General features: G+C 46.5%; 1 protein-coding gene and 1 pseudogene across 13 annotated transcripts in view; one reads left to right on the top strand and one right to left on the bottom strand.

The window, feature by feature from the left end:
- LOC126336721 (Ig-like and fibronectin type-III domain-containing protein 1) overlaps positions 1 to 19,389 on the bottom strand; it is a 2,308,230-nt gene that overhangs the window by 832,348 nt on the left and 1,456,493 nt on the right. The window lies entirely within an intron of this gene.
- Positions 18,138 to 18,255, top strand: LOC126337124 (5S ribosomal RNA; annotated as a pseudogene).

Below are 19,389 nucleotides of genomic sequence, written 5' to 3'. Positions count from 1 at the left end.
AAAATAGCCAACAAACAATAACTGAAAGGGAATATGTAGTATGAAAGTTACTTAGGCGTTCTAGGGTTAACATCTGAGGTCATCAGTCCTCTAGACTTAGAACTACCTAAACCTAACTAAGCTAAAGATAGCACACACATCCATGCCCGAGACAGGATTCGAACCCGCGACCGCAGCAGCACCGCGGTTCCGGACTGAAGCGCCTAGAACCGCTCGGCCATAGCGGCCGGCTCGTTATCATAGTGTACCAAGTCCTACACAACAGAATATGTAACAGCAGAACGAATATCATAACAGGATTACTTTCACTGAAAGCTGTTACACGTTCTGTAGTTTACATGCACCACCACGTGACGGAATGTGAAACTAAACCTATCGGCAGTGAATGTCCTTTCGTCTCGAGGTGCTTAGATCAGCAACGCGAATGGCATCGGAATATGTAGAGCTGGGACGATATTTCATATCGACAGGACCTTCCAACTCCGATGTTTTAGTGTTACGGCCTTTTTTACAACTGCATCAGCGATTCTGCGCTGCGCGCCGCATATATATGCGTATATTTCGGAACCCACCTCTCTCCCTACCGCCACTCCCCGTCCCACACCGCTTCTCACTTTTCCGCTCGTCTGGGCACATTCCCTGCGCCGTAAAATGATTTTTCGGCTGGCAAACTGACGAATAAACGGCAGAGCTGCGCGCGTTACTAGAGAGACTTTACTTGCCGCCTATATTAGCAGAACCGCTGGCTGGGCTTAAAACTCCCTGCACTTAAGCACCCAAGTACTCGGCGCCGTAAAATGCAAGTGCCTACATCGATAGTTACCGTAAATGTTTCATCTCCGCTACGCAGTGTAATACTGGGATAAAAAAGGCAGCACTGTGTATCATTCAGTAAAAAGTACCTCCTGGGATGACGCTCTCAGCACAGCCGAAAGTAAAATAGCCAAGTCATAGGTAAATTGGGTGCGAAGCTTTTTACGCCACGAAATTCATGCGACGTAGCGAAGCGACACAAACACATTTCACAAAAGCAATTTACATCCAGATAAAAACTGCCCCACTACCAATGATAAGATTCACCGATGACGTTGTTCTCCTAAGTTAAAGTGAAGAATAATTACACGACATTTTGAATGAACACAGAATATGAGCTGAGAGTAAGGCAAAGTAAAACTAAAGTAACGTGGAGTACAAAATGAGACTAGCGACAAACTTGACATCAAAACTATGTCCACGCACTACAGGACGTGACTGAGTTCTGTTATCTTGGAAGCAAAATAACGCAGAATTAGATTTCCACAGACAAAGGGAGCATTCCTAGCTGAAAGAAGTATACTTGTGTCGAACTTTTCTCTTAATCTGAGGAAGAACGTTCTGAGAATGTGTATCTGGAACACAGAACTGTACGAAAGTGAACCGTGAGCGTTGGGAAAACCGCTAAAGAAGAGAATGGATACATTTCTGATGTGGTGTTATGCAATTATGCTAAAAATTAAAACAACATGAGAAAAGGAGGTTCGACAATATCGTCGAGAAACGGATATGTGGAAAGTACTCATTAGAAGGAGGGACAGGATGATAAGACATGTGTTACATCGTCAACAAATAACATCCATGTTGAAAGTTTCGAAGGCAGGAGACGAGATACTGGCAGAAGTAAAGCTGTGAGTACCGATCGTGAGTCGTGCTTCGGGAGCTCAAACGGCAGAGCACTTGCCCGCGAAAGGCAAACGTCCCGAGTTCGAGTCTCGGTCGGGCACACAGTTTTAATCTGGTAGGAAGTTTCATATCAGCGCACACTCCGCTGCAGAGTGAAAATCTCATTCTGGAAACAACCATGGTGCTGGAGAATGCTATAGATGAAGGAAATAGCTATAACGCTGTAGGGCAAGGGAGAGTTTGGAATACACGTAACATTATTGGGGAACTTGGATGTAAATAGTACTCCGAAAACAGACGTAGATACAAAGGAGAGAGTCGGGGCTTCCGTATGAAACCAGTCTGAATACCAATGATACGTCCCCCCCCTCCCACCCCTTTTGTGTCGGAGAACAGTTATTTTTTAGTGGTCTCATGGATTTCTATTTACACGGCGTGTGCACTCCAGGCATCTAACAACGAGTTGTTGTCAGATGGCTGGGGTGCACACAGCGTGTAAATAGAAATTCATTCGGGGTATATGGAACCTGTTCTAATGAGTAGGTGGTTGGGTATCACCACTCAGTTTGCACAGGGGTCTGAAGATGACACTAATACAGTGTCGAAAATGGTGGCATAATTAACAAATTCTACAAAAAGTATGGGTGTTAATATTCCTTATTTATAGAGAGAAAAAACGTTAATTCTTTCTTAACATTCTGCTTGTAAAGACATTGTAGAAAACTATTGTTATAATAATCTTTATGTGATATTTATAGAAGCTGCAGAGAGTAATGTAAACAACGAAATAATATGCTGCTGGCAATATTTGACCCCACTCCTTCTGGGAATTCATCTTTAAAAACTTCTTAACCTTAAACTATTGCTCCAGTATCCAGAAGGTTTGATCCCTCGCGGTTAATGGTTACGATACGCCCCGATGATTAATACCATCTATTAGGCACTTGAAGGAACAGGCCCTGATCCCATATCCTATATGGTGTAGCCATGATGCGACCAATCGAAGAACGGTATCAGAGAATACTGTCGCCAAGATTCTTCGTAGACGTTTGTATGCTAGGCGATCAGTACTAGTAAATAGACTAAGAGCCCGAAATGGACCTATGGACACATGAATTCGACTGTCCATCAGTGGAAACAGAAATAAGAGATGAATCATAGTCTCGCTTGCAAATCGAAAATAGTCGTGTGATTCTTGAGGTTCATCGACGCGAACGCGCATACCGACAGAAGGCGGACTAGTAGTTCCCTCTTCACACATGCCACTGTGCGCCACGGATGGAGCGATATTTGCAGAGGGCGCGGATTTCGATAGACGACGCTCATGTGACGGCGGCCAATACGCATGCGCTTCTGCTCAAATTTTTGCTATTAAGTTGACACAGTGAACTAGCAGTCTCTATACCTCCGCGGGTGTACCCCAGGGCTCTGTTCTCTCTCCTCTCCTCTACCCCCTGTACACAGCAGATATGCCCCCCCCTCCCCCCCCCCCACACACACACACTGAACCCACCTCTTGCAGTATGCCGATGACACCGCCTTCCTTGCCCTCGCTCCTACCTTTCAACGGTCCCAACACCTTCTCCAGAATCACCTTGACCTTTCTGCCACTTAGTGTGACCAAGACTCCAGGCAATCATTGTAAGTGGTACCACTTGCTCCTTATGGCTGCTTGATTTTTTCCTTACCATCTGTGCCCATCCTGTCCGCCTCTCCACCACCCACACCTACCTTGAACTCATCACTGACCGTCACCTCACCTGAATCCCTCATCTTTGCTCTATCCAATCCAAAGCCCACAACCGCCTCTGTCTCCTTTAACTCCTCTCTGGCTGGACATGGGGTTTGATCCCTTTTACCATCCTCCACGACTACAAATTCTTGATTCGTCCCATTCTCTGTTATGCCAGTCCCACCTGGATATCCGTCCCCCCCCCCCCTCCCCAAATTCTATAAGTCCCTCCAGATCCTCAAGCGCCATGCACTCTGCCTCGCCTTCCATATATACCTCCCCTCCCCCACATGGATCCTCGATGACCTGATTCGTTTTCCCCATCTGCTCCTTTTCCTTAAACATATCTGAGCCCTGTACATCTCCCACCAACTTGTTCCCCCTCATCCCCCAGCTGCTCCTCTCTACCTCTGTCTGTTTCCGCGCCTTCAGCATTGTGTTCCCCTCCCTACACTTCTACACCCTTCATCTCCTTTCCCAAGGTACCTTCCATCAACTCCCCCTCCCGGATGATGTCTTCTCTCCGTCCATTTATCCCTCCTATCAACTCTGATCCTCACCTCCCCTCCCTCCCTCTGTCCTTTCCCAGGCTCCCTCTCCCACCCCTCTTCCATCCTGTTTTTCCCTACTAACCTCTCCTTAAGTCCATTCTCTCCCCTGAGTCCTTTAGCCTTCCCCTTCACTGCCTTCCCCACTCTGTCTGACGTCTGCCCTGACCCTTTTTTTAATGTGTCCTCTCCCTCCGTTGGCTCCCCCCAATATTTTGCTTTTCCTCTCCTCCCCCATTTTTTCTCCTCATCTGTCCGGGTGCCCCCCCCCCCCCCCGCCCTTTGCCTTTGTACTATATAGTGCAGTGTTTCTGTTAGCGTTCAGGGTTGTGCATCCCCTTTTTAAGTGTTGAGAACAGACATCATACTGCAGTTAGCAGAACCAGAAACCAGACTGTCGCCGTGTTTTTTAATTGTACTTGTCTAATTACTGTGTGTTTTAATCAGCATCACTCACCCTTTGTTTTTATATTTTCTTCACGCCTTTTCGCCATGTACCAGTTTTAAAAAGTCGCCGCTTCATCGCCTGTTTTTATTATTATGGTATCTCCTAATTATGTTTTTAACTTTTCTGTAGGCTGCAGAGTGACATATTACGCTGCTGCCAGACCGCCCACCTCTGGAGGGGGAACAGGAACCCAATAAAGAAAAAAAATAGCAGTCTCTGGTTACGGCCATTCATTAAGCGTTAGTGTCGTCTTGACCATCGTAAACCACCAATGTTGATACTTGATGTCGTTAGTAGTTATGTTACCTCTTGCCTGCACCCTGAACTTCCACCGTCAGACGGTGGTATGGGACCTCAAGTCCCACTGCGCACCTTCAACGTGCACTCCAGTGATGGCTTTGGAATGACATCTTTGTCGAATGGATCAGTGGGTTTTACCTTCCACCAAGACTGTAAGACCGTGAGCCACCGGTGAAGCTGCATTTCAGACACTCACCAAAAATTAAAAAAAAATGTCGACTGCAATGGCGGACCTGCGGACACTCACCCGAAGTTGGCTGGACGGGGCAGTTGCCAGCCGAAATATTGTGGCAAGAAGTCAACATAATACTGCTGCAATTCCGAACCCTCATATAATATTGACAGTAGTCATGTTTGGACATCTCAAGACGGTAAAGGTACATGTATCACACACCCCTAAGAAGAACAACGAGGCTGTGTTTGTGGTGAGCTCTATCTTCAGGTGACATACCTCACTTGTTCTCACGTGCGACTGCTCAGGTCCATGTGGGTCCTGATCGTGCTTGTGTAACTACTTAAACTGGTATAATAAGATTTCATCGCATAAAATGGTGATTCTAGGGAACACAGTGGTCGTTTGAAGAACGAACGTTTTCAACAGCTATGTGCACGGGACCTCTTCCCATTTTCGCGATGCTCTCACGAGGTGTACTACTATTTGCCCATGCCACCGTAAGGGCAGCGTTCTGCGATTAAGGGGATTTATGTCCTGTTGATTTCATAATCAACCTCATAGACAGCATCACAAGTTGCAGCGTTTGGTGTTTTCTTACTTCATCTGTTTGCTCTTCGTATAAACATCACTTGTAATGTACTAGACTACCGGAGATACATTTTGTACATTGGCAACACGTTCTATGCGCTACATCTGAACATAAATTATGTTTAGGGAAGTCCAGTTTGACTGCCGATATTGTCAAGCTTTTTTCTTTCGTGACAGGGCGAGCGAAGATGCACTGCACCTCGTGAGGGGAGATGAGGAATTAGTTCACAACTAAGTTGGGGGTGAGCAATTAAGTAACCAAACATGTGTACTCTCTGGCAAAACATTTACGGTAAAAAATGCTGTATTAAATACTTGTTAGTAATTATAGATTGCTTTGCAGTTTACAGACATTTAATTGGGAAGTTAGCTTGAACTGAGGTATGTAAAAATTGTTTTACTGTAATGTATTTTTCGAGGGATGGGAGAGTCATGAACCCTTAGCCCCATCACCTTCTGCGGCTCCCTTTATTACTGCCTGATGCAGTAACTCTTGCGGTGGAAGAAGATGAAAGAGCTGAGGCAAGGAAAACGCACAAAGCAGGTAGGAGACTCGGGGCGGTGGAGCGGCGGATGAACACGCCGGCGTCGCTAGGCTGCCGACCGCTGGCTGTAAAACGGCGCAGTAAAGCCGGCCAAGACTGGAGGCTTCGGCGCGAGGAACGGACGCCGGTTTTACAGCCCACGGCGGCCCTGTCCTCCGCAGGCGGTGGTGCGGCGCTGACCTCCACAGGCGCCTGGAGAGCCGGCGGCCAGTGTCCGGGGCTGCGGCGCCCACGCACGGCCGTTTGGCTCGAGGTTAGTCAGCCAGCAGCGCCGGGGCGTGGGAGGGCCGCCTTCTTGGGAAACGCACAGCACCAGGTAGACCACCGAGGCACAGTCCCTGAGCCTTCATCAGATCCCACTGCGACCACGACTTCAGCGCCTACCAACACCGCTGAATTCTATTCCATCAGGAACATACTGCGATCGGTACCTGCACCGTAACACTTCTGGATCTATACCGGGTCTGTGCCCCACGGATTTTACGTGTACGAATGGCCGCTGCAGTTCGAAGTGTAAGAACCCTTAACACACTTCATGTGAGCTTTCTATAGGTAGTCGTAAGCAGATGGTCGTAATACAGGTGACACACGGGAGACGGACGGTTTTGAACTTCGTTCTACTGAAGGCGCGGTGGTGGGAGGTGGTCGCGGTGGGGATAATTCTGATCCACACAAGACGCCATTTCATTTACTCAGTCACTATGGAGCAGTGGGACTTGCAACTTCGAGTGTTTGTCTATGACAGTTTCGTGAAAAGTGGTGAGTCTATTATTGCTACGCAGCGATTATTTCGTGCGCGGCTTAATGTCGGTCGACGTGGAGCTGTTCCGAGACGTAACACAATCCTCAGACGGGTGGAAAACTTCAGATCAACTGGAAACATACTGGATAAGAAGCATCCTGGCCCGAGACGCACAGCAACGACACCAGAAAATTTTGAAAGGGTAAGGCAAGCGGCAATCAGAAACCCAGGACGGTCAGCTAGACGTCATGATAGTGAGTTACGAATCACTCGTGAATCGAGTAGACGAATTTTGCATAAATAATTAAAATTCTATCCCTACAAAATGCTCATGGTAACTGATTTTGCTGTAGGAGAAGACTTCGGTTACAGAATGCAAGTGATTTTGGGATCGAATGAAACTGAAATTTTATTGATGAGCGATGAGGCTCATTTTCATTTACACCGGACCATGCATAAGCAAAACCTACGTTACTGGGCTCCAGAGCATCCACACCTTATCCACGAGCGTCCTTTACACTCAGAAAAAGCAACAGTCTGGTGTGGTCTTGGCTCTGTTGGCATTATTCGTTACATTCGTATGCTTGAAACATTCTTGGAACCAGAACTAAGAAGACGACGAATCCCTTTAAAAAGCGTTTGGTTCCAGCAGGTTGGGACAACATCACACACCGCAAACATTTTGTAAGTAGGCTATTTAGGTTTTTATATTGGTAACGCCACGTAGCGCTCTGTATGAAAATCACTGGGTGTGCTGTGTGCAGTCTGTGGCTGGGTGGCATTGTTGTAATATTCGCTATTGTAGTGTTGGGCTGTTGGCTGTTAACAGCGCGTAGAGTTGGGCAGTTGGAGGTGAGCCGCCAGCTGTGGTGGATGTGGGGAGAGAGATGGCGGAGTTTTAAAATTTGTAAGACTGGATGTCATGAACTGCTATATACATTATGACTTTTGAACACTATTAAGGTAAATACATTGTTTGTTCTCTATTAAAATCTTTCATTTGCTAACTATGCCTAACAGTAGTTAGTGCCTTCCGTAGTTTGAATCTTTTATTTAGCTGGCAGTAGTGGGGCTCGCTGTATTGCAGTAGTTCGAGTAACCAAGATTTTTGTGAGGTAAGTGATTTGTGAAACGTATAGGTTAATGTTCGTCAGGCCCATTCTTTTGTAGGGATTTTTGAAAGTCAGATTGCGTTGAGCTAAAATTATTGTGTGTCAGTTTAAGCACAATCTTGCATAATTGCTCAAAGGGGACGTTTCAATTTCAATGACAGTTCTTAGACACATGTTTCCTGGCCGGATTATCTCACGGTTTGGCAATGTTCCTTGGCCTCCCAGATCTCCCGATTGTCTGTATTTCACTTTTTTCTGTGGGGGTACCTTAAGAACTGTGTCTATAACAAAAAACCACGAAATTTGGACTAGTTGAAGAATGCAATCATTCAAGAAATTGCTGCCATCCCTGCAGAGATTTTAGCCCGCGTGATGGAGGATTTTGAGAAGAGACTTGGGTCCTGCATTCGAAATGATTGACATCACCTTGACGACATTATTTTTCACAAATAACTTTGTTAACTAAAATGGGAAATAATGAGCTTTGATGCATTAATTTTAAAGTTGGCTGAGTATATTTCATTAAAAACCGTCCGTCTCCCGGGTGTCACCCTGTATAATTCAAAATTACTAACAGAACAATTCTTACGTTTTATTCTAGAATTTAAAAATTGGCTTCGTAATTACATCGAGGGCTACCATAAGGCCGAACGCACATATTGCAAAAGACATATGCATTCCTAAGGAAGCCTGGCCTGTGGTAAAATAATTTTACGCTAGGGTGACGAAAGTCATGAGATAGCCATGTGTGCACATACAGATGGCGGCAGTATCTCGTACACAAGATATAAAAGGGCAGTGCGCTCTCGCGGGTGTCATTTGTATTCAGGTGTTGCCTGGAAAAAGGTTTCCGACGGATTATGGCAGCAGAACAGAAATTAACAGACTTCGAACGCTGAATGGTAGTTGGAACCAGGTGCATGGGTCATTCCATTTCGGAGATCGTTGGTGAATTCAATATTTAGAGATCCACGGTGTCAAGAGTGCGCCGAGAATCTCACATTTCAGGTATTGCCTGTCACCAGGGGCAACGCAGTGGCCGAGGGCGCTCACTTGACGACAAGAGCAACGGCATTTGCGTGGAGTTGTCGGTGCTAACAAACAAGTAACACTGCGTGAAAAACCGCATAAATCAATCTGGCACGTAAGTTGAATGTATCCGTTAGTATAGTGCGGCAAAATATGGCGTCAGTGGGCTATGGCAGCAGAGGACTGAAGCAAATGCTTCTAATAACAGCACGGCATTGCCTGCATCCCGTCTCCTGGGCTCCTGACCATATAGGTTGACGACAGGAAAACCGTTGCCTGATCAGATGAGGCCCAGTTTCAGTTGGTAAGACCTGATGCTAGGGTTCGAGTGTGGCCTGCACCGCTCCAGAAAGCCATAAACCCAAACTGTCAACAAGGGGCTGTGGTAGTGGCTCGATAATGGTGTGGGCTTTACTTGTTTGAAATGGACTGGATTCCGTAGATGTTCTGTTACTTAAAGACCGTTTGCATCCATTCAGGACCCTGGAACGATGGAATTTTTGTGGATGGCAGTGTGCCATGTCACCGGACAACAGCTGTTCGACCGAAAGGTTTGGCCATCCGGATCGTCCGACATGAATCCCATCGAATATTTATGGGACATAATCGAGAGGTCAGTTCCTGCACCGACAACGCTTTCGCAATTTTCGGCTGATATAGAGGCAACATGGCTCAATATTTCTGCAGGGGCTTCCAGTGACTCAGTGAATTCATGTCACGTCGGGAAAAAGGATGTGCGGTGCGATATTAGGGGGTATCCTAAGACCTCTTTCACCTCAGTGTACTGCCTGTGAAACAACGACCACGACCACAAGAGTTTGGCGGGAGTCAAAGTTAAAATGACAAAGGTGAACACTCTTACTCTCCTTGTATCGGCAAAAGGCAGACACTTTCAGTCACTTCCGCCTAAGATATCGTGTGTAAACTATTTTATTTATGTCAAGTTATTAAGATTCCTTTCAGTTCACTTATTCGTGCGTCTTTTCTATGAGGTAGTCTATTTCTGGTGACGGTTTGGGTCTGAAATTCGAAGCTTGTTCTTCAGAAACCTGGCAGTTTCCTTGTGATAACTTTTTAAGGTCATTAACCGTTCGTGTCATCGAACCGAAATGTGTCTCGAAAATTTAAAAAAATATATTTTTTTCAGTTTTATTTATTTGCAGGCCTTCGCAGAAACTGCCTATAGTGAACTTATCCTCACTGGACGTTGATTGTGTCTCATTAAGTATAGTTGATAAAATTATAGACTAGGTAACGAACACAAAGTTTTTAGTGATGAATATTGATTGTGGATTAACTTGGATTGAACACACAAAGATGCTGGCAAAAATAACGTCATCGGTGTGCTTTGTTCTTAGGATTTTATCGTCACTTTGTAACAGCTAAATTCTTGTGGTGACATACTACTCGTATATGCACAATTTTTACTTCGGGGAATCTTGTTACCGATCGAAGACACAAAACACGGACGAAATATTTAAATTGCACAAAGCTGCCGGTAGAATATTAACTAGATGTAGTAATCGTCTTCATTCTAAACAACAATTTTAAATAACTGGGTATTCTGCATGTAGTAAACGCATCTACAAATCTGTTGTGCCTATCTGAGAAAACCTTACTAATTATTGTTTCATACATTATCACTCAATAAGAATCATTTTGGACTTAAATTTAGTAAGGACAAACAAACAAAAAGTGAAAAGGGTTTTTCCTATAAGGGAATATTTTGTGTATTAAACTGCACGAGGAGATAGAAAACGTTTCCAAAATACATCTGTTAAAAGGCAGTTAAAACTTCATAAATAATACGTACTAAACAATCAAGACAGTGTGTGTTTCGGAAGTTAACAGAAGCCACGAACCCCCTTGAAGATGTCCGCAGATGGGGACGAAACGTTGGTTTACAATGCGAAATCCATCAGACCACGGCATAATAGCTCGGAAAAGAATTCTATTAATCATGACAGTTCCGGCCGTGAAAGTTTACATTTTACACTGTAGATATTGTCATTCCCTTGAGTTCAACTTCTCACTTATCAAGGAGGGAGCCGGGCTGACTTTTTTCAGGTGGACCGAGGGGAGGACGTGTGGACTTCGGGCGGAATGGTGACATGTTTACGAGTCTCGAGGAACCTTCATCTATGGATTGGAGTCGATGCAAGTGGCATAGCGTGAAGTTCATTATTCCTGAGCCAACAACAAGTATCTGTGATGTGTACAGTGATGACATCTAAAATCGTGTTTATTTCAGAGAACATTCAACGAAAGCGCTCTGTCTTCAGGCCACGAGTGGCCTACCGGGACCATCCGACCGCCGTGTCATCTTCAGTGGAGGATGCGGCCAGGAGGGGCGTGGGGTCAGCACACCGCTTTCCCGGTCGATATGATGGTATTCTTGACCGAAGCCGCTACTAATCGGTCGAGTAGCTCCTCAATTGGCACCACGAGGCTGAGTGCACCCCAAGAAATGGCAACAGCGCAAGGCGGCCTGGATGATCACCCATCCAAGTGCCGACCACGCCCGACAGCGCTTAACTTCGGTGATCTCACGGGAACCGGTGTATCCACTGCGGCAAGGTCGTTACCATTCAACGAAAGGGACTTACCGAATCAGGTAGTGCAGTTGTTAAGACGTTGACCTCGATCGGGAAGGTGGAGTTTGTTCCGTGCGGCCATCATAATGTGGGCTCTCCATGGTTTCCCTAAATTATTTCAGACAAATTCCTAGATGGTTCCTTCAGCAAGCCCGCTACCAACAACCTTCCCCATAATCATAAAGCACACTTATACCGCCTATGTGAGTGTATGTTTGGTGAGATATTTATTTTCATTGTTTATGATGACAAATCCAGTATCACTGAAAGATGATCCATTGATGAATAAATTAATAATAATAATAATAATAATAATAATAATAACGCTGGGTGATCTGCCTCTTCTGTTCACGTCTCTGCATTCTGGGCATTCCAGCAACAGCCTTTGAAATGTAGTACGATATTTCGGTTCAAATGGCTCTGAGCACTATGGGACTAAACAGCTGAGGCCATTAGTCCCTTAGTAGAACTTAGAACTACTTAAACCTAACTAACCTAAGGACATCACACACATCCATGCCCGAGGCAGGATTCGAACCTGCGACCGTAGCGGTCATGCGGTTCCGGACTGAAGTGCCTAGAACCGCTCGGCCAAAGCGGCCGGCCGATATTTCAGTGCCTGTGTTATTCTGATTACGATGCAATGTTCCTTTGGACATGCATGTATGCCCAAAGGAACAGGCACTGCGGCAACTACAGCCATTATGAAATAAATTAAATCAGTTCGCATGCATGAACCGTTTTCAGTGATGAGTCCCGCCTTGAACCGAGCCCAGCGAAGACATGCCTTGAGACATCACGAGCAGCAGTGGAATACCAGCCTAACTTTCGCCCACCATACCCCCCGACAACCAGGAGTCATGGACTGGCATGCCATTTCTTTGCTTAGCAGCACCATTTGGTTGTCATACGCGACACCCTTATAGCACAGTGACACGTCTACGAGATTCCGTTTTATTGCCCTTCATGGCTAGCTATCCTGGGCTTGCATTTCAGCAAGATGGCGCCCGTCCGCACACGGAAAGAATTTCCACTGCTTGTCTTCGTGCTTGCCAAACCCTACCTCTGACAGCAAGTTCACCGGATCTCTCATCAATTGTTTGGAGAATTACGGGCAGGGTTCTCCAACCAGCTCACGATTTTGACGATCTGACGCGCCAATTCGACGGAATTTGACAAGGTATCCCTCTGCAGGTCGTTAAACAACTCTGTCGATCAATGCAAACGCCTCTGTAATGGCCCAAGGCGGAGTTCACGAGCGCGTTATTGTGAAGAAATGACGGCTAGTGAGGTTGACCACCACAGTGCTCACCGGGACCTGGCCGTGTTTTCGAAACATTCATGTGCTTCAGGTCTTTAGCGTGAAATAAGGCTGATGGAGGTTTAACGTGCCGTCGATAACGAGGTCCTTACGGGTGGAAAAGAGTCTCGGATTAGGGAAGGATGGGAAATCAAGTCGACCGCGTCCTTTCAAAGGTACATTCCGGCATCTGCCTTAAACCATTCAGGGAAACAAAGAAAACCTACATCTCCATGGCCAGACGGGGATTTGAGCAGTAGCCGTCTCCAGATCACATGCAAGTAATGAAATAAAGGATGCCGTCAGTTTTGAATAACGGGAGATAACTGGTGCGATCGTAGCCTGTGACGGAGCGAAGTGTGTCATATAATTTTACATAATAAGCAGAAAAAAATGGTTTAGAAGCAAGCAAAACTGGAAGCCAACATAGCGATACCTACAATAAACGGCGACCGTAAAGACTCTTAGGAAAGAATCTTTGAACTGAGATAGGGAGCACTGAAGTTAGTAGCTTCTCTTTCTCTCGTCCTTCTAAGAAGAGACACGAAAACAAATAATAAGCTACACTGTGCAGCATCATAACTTTCTAATGCTGGTTTTCATCGTTTATCAAACAGGTGTGGTGATGCCAATGGGGCAATACTTACATTCAGGGATAAATGTTTACTATTACCAGAACAGCTATAGAAAACGTAAGAAATCTTCCATGTGACAGAGTCATAATGTAAGTTGGCCTAGAGCCACAGTGAAGCAGAGTTACGTGCGCACTTTCCCACGAATCTGACAAACTCTGCGCCTACTTCTTTGAATAGCTTTTCCCGTCGTAATACGCTCTGGTGCCCCCACTGACGTAAGAACCATGAAACAAACAGAGGAGAACAAGAGAGGTGAGTCAGCGTGCTTGCTCGTTAACCTACAAGGTCAACGTGTGTGAACCTGGAGTGGTGCCACAAGATTTATTACCTGTGTTCTGCAGCGCAAGGGCGCGGAAAACTATTCCTCTGTAACGCACTTCCAAGTTCGCCATTTCAACTCCTCCCTTTCAATATTGCCGCAACTCCATATACTAGACAACAACATGTTGGTATAAATATTCAATTAATTCCTTGCTATGAGCATTTCCCCATATGTTCACATGAAGTTAAATAACAGCGTTGAATAAAGTACAATTAAACACCCTCATATGCCAAAGCAGAGGAATAGATAAATTGGTACTTCACAGAGTTCTGACATACACTCCTGGAAATTGAAATAAGAACACTGTGAATTCATTGTCCCAGGAAGGGGAAACTTTATTGACACATTCCTGGGGTCAGATACATCACATGATCACACTGACAGAACCACAGGCTCATAGACACAGGCAACAGAGCATGCACAATGTCGGCACTAGTACAGTGTATATCCAACTTTCGCAGCAATGCAGGCTGTTATTCTCCCATGGAGACGATCGTAGAGATGCTGGATGTAGTCCTGTTGAACGGCTTGCCATGCCATTTCCACCTGGCGCCTCAGTTGGACCAGCGTTCGTGCTGGACGTGCAGACCGCGTGAGACGACGCTTCATCCAGTCCCAAACATGCTCAATGGGGGACAGATCCGGAGATCTTGCTGGCCAGGGTAGTTGACTTACACCTTCTAGAGCACGTTGGGTGGCACGGGATACATGCGGACGTGCATTGTCCTGTTGGAACAGCAAGTTCCCTTGCCGGTCTAGGAATGGTAGAACGATGGGTTCGATGACGGTTTGGATGTACCGTGCACTATTCAGTGTCCCCTCGACGATCACCAGAGGTGTACGGCCAGTGTAGGAGATCGCTCCCCACACCATGATGCCGGGTGTTGGCCTTGTGTGCCTCGGTCGTATGCAGTCCTGATTGTGGCGCTCACCTGCACGGCGCCAAACACGCATACGACCATCATTGGCACCAAGGCAGAAGCGACTCTCATCGCTGAAGACGACACATCTCCATTCGTCCCTCCATTCACGCCTATCGCGACACCACTGGAGGCGGGCTGCACGATGTTGGGGCGTGAGCGGAAGACAGCCTAACGGTGTGCGGGACCGTAGCCCAGCTTCATGGAGACGGTTGCGAATGGTCCTCGCCGATACCCCAGGAGCAACAGTGTCCCTAATTTGCTGGGAAGTGGCGGTGCGGTCCCCTACAGCACCGCGTAGGATCCTACGGTCTTGGCGTGCATCCGTGCGTCGCTGCGGTCCGGTCCCAGGTCTACGGTCACGTGCGTCTTCCGCCGACCACTGGCGACAACATCGATGTACTGTGGAGACCTCACGCCCCACGTGTTGAGCAATTCGGCGGTACGTCCACCCGGCCTCCCGCATGCCCACTATACGCCCTCGCTCAAAGTCCGTCAACTGCACATACGGTTCACGTCCATGCTGTCGCGGCATGCTACCAGTGTTAAAGACTGCGATGGAGCTCCGTATGCCACGGCAAACTGGCTGACACTGACGGCGGCGGTGCACAAATGCTGCGCAGCTAGCGCCATTCGACGGCCAACACCGCGGTTCCTGGTGTGTCCGCTGTGGCGTGCGTGTGATCATTGCTTGTACAGCCCTCTCGCAGTGTCCGGAGCAAGTATGGTGGGTCTGGCACACCGGTGTCAATGTGTTCTTTTTTCCATTTCCAGGAGTGTAGCTCAGTAGAATTCGACAGCACTTACCAGTCTACACTGTCCCTGCGTGATCCTCATCTCTGAGGTAAACAGTACGAATCCTGCTGCATTCAGCAGTTTTAATCAGCGGTCTTGGGCAGGTAAGGTGAGGTTGGTGGTAGCGTTGAATTCACGCACACCAGAGTGCACAGCGGTGTTTGGTTGATTGCATAGGGGTAGAATCTCACAAACTGAGGCCATAAGACACCGCTTATGGTGGCCTTTCGCATGGATGAGGACGTTAATCTCAGCAGTCTACTTTTGACTCTTTTTAAGAGGAGTATGCTTTGTGCCGGTAACAGGTTACATTGTCTGTCTGTTCCTCCACAGTCCTCAACTGTATTGGTGGACAACCGCTCATGGAAGATTTGTCTGCATCGAAACGTACTCAGGAGACCTCTCCTAGTCGACTCACTGCGCAGTTCCACACACCGACACCAGGTGCACCTTCGGCGTCGATGAACAGACTCCGCAAATTTGTCGGCAGTGGCCGCGGGTAATCACGCAGAGATGGTGACGCCTCGGCACTCCTGCGTTTGTAATAAAACAACCAAAACATCCACGTAATGAGTTTAACTCACAGCACGCGATGTTGCTTGGGTCAGGCAGGCTGTTCGTCTCACTACCTTCCTGACCACAGGCCCGTAGCTTCTCTTTATCCTCTGGAAGGACACATCAAGTACCACAGAGATTCCAACGACGCATGTCTTTAGCATTTCCATCAGTATTCCATTCTTGGCAAGTACAAATGCTGCAGCACGCTGAAATTCTGTTGCCAGTCCAGTCTCACCGCCAGTCAACATGTGTACAGTTCACCGTCTCAACCTCAGCTGCCAGATTTCGAAGCCACCAGAGTCGTGTACGTACTATTTTGCACTAGACTGTTCCTGATGTAACTAGCCCAGTGCTATTGTAAAATCCAATGACCAAAATTCCAATCTATATTATAAATTCTATTTAATACGAAGGTCTTTTAATAAATTATAATTTTCTTCACGTGATGTACCAGTGCTTACATGTGTATCTGGATATATTACAACAAGTAGCAATGCCTGAATTTTTCAATCGTGAGGAACTAAATAAATACGCGTAAGCAACACTCGAAGTGCAGCTCTTATATTATCGTTCAATTTAAAAAAAATGTTCTGGTGTTTTTTCACAAACTTGATACACTGAGGTGATTAATGGGTAACGATATGCACATATACAGATGGTGGTAGTACCGCGTATACAAGGCATAAAAGGGCAGTGCATGGCGGAGCTCTCATTTGTACTCAAGTGATTCATGTGAAAAAAGAATTAATAGACTTCGAACGCGGAACGACAGTTGGAGTTAGACGCATGGTTCATTCCATTTCGGAAATCGTTGAGGAATTTGATATTCCGAGATCCACAGTGTCAAGAGAGTGCAGAGAAAACCAAATCTCGGAAATTACCTGTCACCATGGACAACGCAGCGGACGAAGGCCTTCACTTAACGACCGAGAGCAGAAGCGTTTGCCTACAGTTGCCATTGGTAACACATGAGCAACATTGGGTGAAACAACCGCAGAAATCAATGTGGAACATACGACGGGCTTAGCCTTAGGACAAAACGTTGCAAGCCTTTGCTAACAGCACGACATCGCCTGCAGCTCCTCTCCTGGGCTCTTGACGATATCGGTTGGAACCTCGACGAGTGAAAAACCGTGGCCTGGTTAGATAAGACACTGTACATCCTGGTGATGGTTCCCTAATGATGTGGTCTCTGCTTACATGGAATGCACTGGGTCCTCTGTTCCACCTGAACCCATCATTGACTAAAAATGAATATGTTCGGGTATTTTGAGACCATTTGCAGCCATTAATGGACTTCCTATTCCCAACGAAAAAAAAAAACAAAAAAAACAAAAAAACATGGAATTTTTATGGCTGACTGCCCAATGTCACCGATTCACAGTTGTTAGTGGCTGGTTTGAAGATAGTTCTGGACAATTCGAGATAATAATTTAGCCATCCAGATCGCTCAATACGAATCTCATCTTACTTTTATGGGACATAATCGCAATGTCAGTTAGTGCACAAAATCCTGCACCGCCAACACTTTCACTCTTATGGCTCAGTATTTTTGCAGGGGACTTCCAAAGACTTGTTGAGTCCGTCCCATGTCGAGTTGCTGCACTATGCTGGGAAAAAGCAGGTCTGACAGGATATTAGGAGGTATACCATGACTTCTGTCAGCTCAGAGTATATATAGAGGAAAACGTACGTTGTGGTACTTCAGATGCCACGGTTATCTCAACAGACGGCAGAGAAGATTTCCATTCACCACTTGTCTCCTCAGAGTGTGAAAAAATTTTGCCGGTGCTCACCTACATATGGAGAAGATACCGTCGTAGAAAAGTAAGAGAAATCTGGTCTCGCAAAGACAAATTGAAATGTTAGTTTCATATGCGCGCTGTTCGATAATACAACGGTAGAGAAATAGTCTGAAAGTGTTTCGATGAATCCTTTGCCAGGCACTTAAGTATGAATTGCAGAGTAGTCATAGATATAGCAAACGTTCCAGCATTCGTGTGGTAAAAGAAGACATGGTCAACTCGAAACAGATATGCTTTATGAGGCAAATAAACCAACACAAATACGTTTTCATTTCCCTTAGGTGTTTTATAACTACAAAAACATAATTTAATGTTCGTAAACATTCTTTGGGCAACGGCCTTGCCGCAGTGGATACACCGGTTCCCGTCAGATCACCGAAGTTAAGCGCTGTCGGACGTTGACGGCACCTGGATGGGTGACCATCCGGGCCGCCATGCGCTGTTGCCGTTTTTCGGGGTGCACTCAGCCTCGTGATGCCCACTGAGGAGCTACTCTACCGAATAGTAGCGGCTCCGGTCAAATAAAACCACCGGGAGAGCGGTGTGCTGACCACACGTCCGTCCTATCCGCATCCTCTTTGAGGGTGACACGGCGGTCGGATGGTCTCGATGGACCACTTGTGGCAAGATGGAGTGTCCCGCGGCCTATAATCGGGCGCGGTCCGTTAGTATACGTCGGACCCGCGTGTCGCCACTATCAGTGATTGCAGACCGAGCGCCGCCACACGGCAGGTCTAGTCTAGAGAGATTCCCCAGCACTCCACCCAGTTGTACATCCGACTTTGCTAGATGGTTCACTGTCTACATACGCTCTCATTTGCAGAGACGACAGTTTAGCATAGCCTTCAGCTACGTCATTTGCTACGACCTAGCAAGGCGCCACATTCAGTTACTATAATCTGAACAGATCATATTCTGAATCATGTACTGTCAAGAGCGACGCTCATAATTAATGGATTAAAGTTAATATCAAACTAATTACGTCCGCTTTCTGAAGTCTAATTCCTTGTCATGTTCCAGACCTACGTCAGTATAGTTCTTCCCTCCTCACGCCAGCCTGCGTGAGCTAAAACGCGTGCATTTCGGCCTCCTCTAGTAACACAGCGTTGGCTCTTCTGCCAACACTGCACACTGACTAACAGTATTGCTTTATTTTTCTATTTATTTCATTAGGTTACTAATACCAAACAACAGTGATTAGATAGACCAAAATTATTCCTGAGAAGAACGGAAGGAGTTAGTCTGGGTGGAAAGACTTCAATATTAGTTTGAAAATCAGGGGTTTGCCATCGCCGGCCTTCCGTTCTTTTGAAAACCTTTTGAGATTATATGTGGGACGGCGCTTCCGCATGTGCCATAATCTCATTACTACTGATGAGAAGTGGCTATGGATGAAAGCTTCACTACCCTGGTCTCAACAAGCAGTCAGAGGCAAGTACCGCAGGATTAGCACGACCGACGCGTGCACGGGCGTGCCCGGACAGAGAGGTCATTGCACGAGGAAGGCAATCCCCCAGAAGAGCCGGAGAACCTCCGGGTGGATCCAGTTGGGCGAGAGTGAGCCCAGGACCGAAAGTGAAGC

This window comes from Schistocerca gregaria, chromosome 2, assembly GCF_023897955.1.
Source record: "Schistocerca gregaria isolate iqSchGreg1 chromosome 2, iqSchGreg1.2, whole genome shotgun sequence".
In the NCBI taxonomy this organism is placed as follows: Eukaryota; Metazoa; Arthropoda; class Insecta; order Orthoptera; family Acrididae; genus Schistocerca; species Schistocerca gregaria.
Note: the sequence above shows the minus strand (reverse complement) of the source record. Positions and strands in the feature narration are given on the sequence as shown.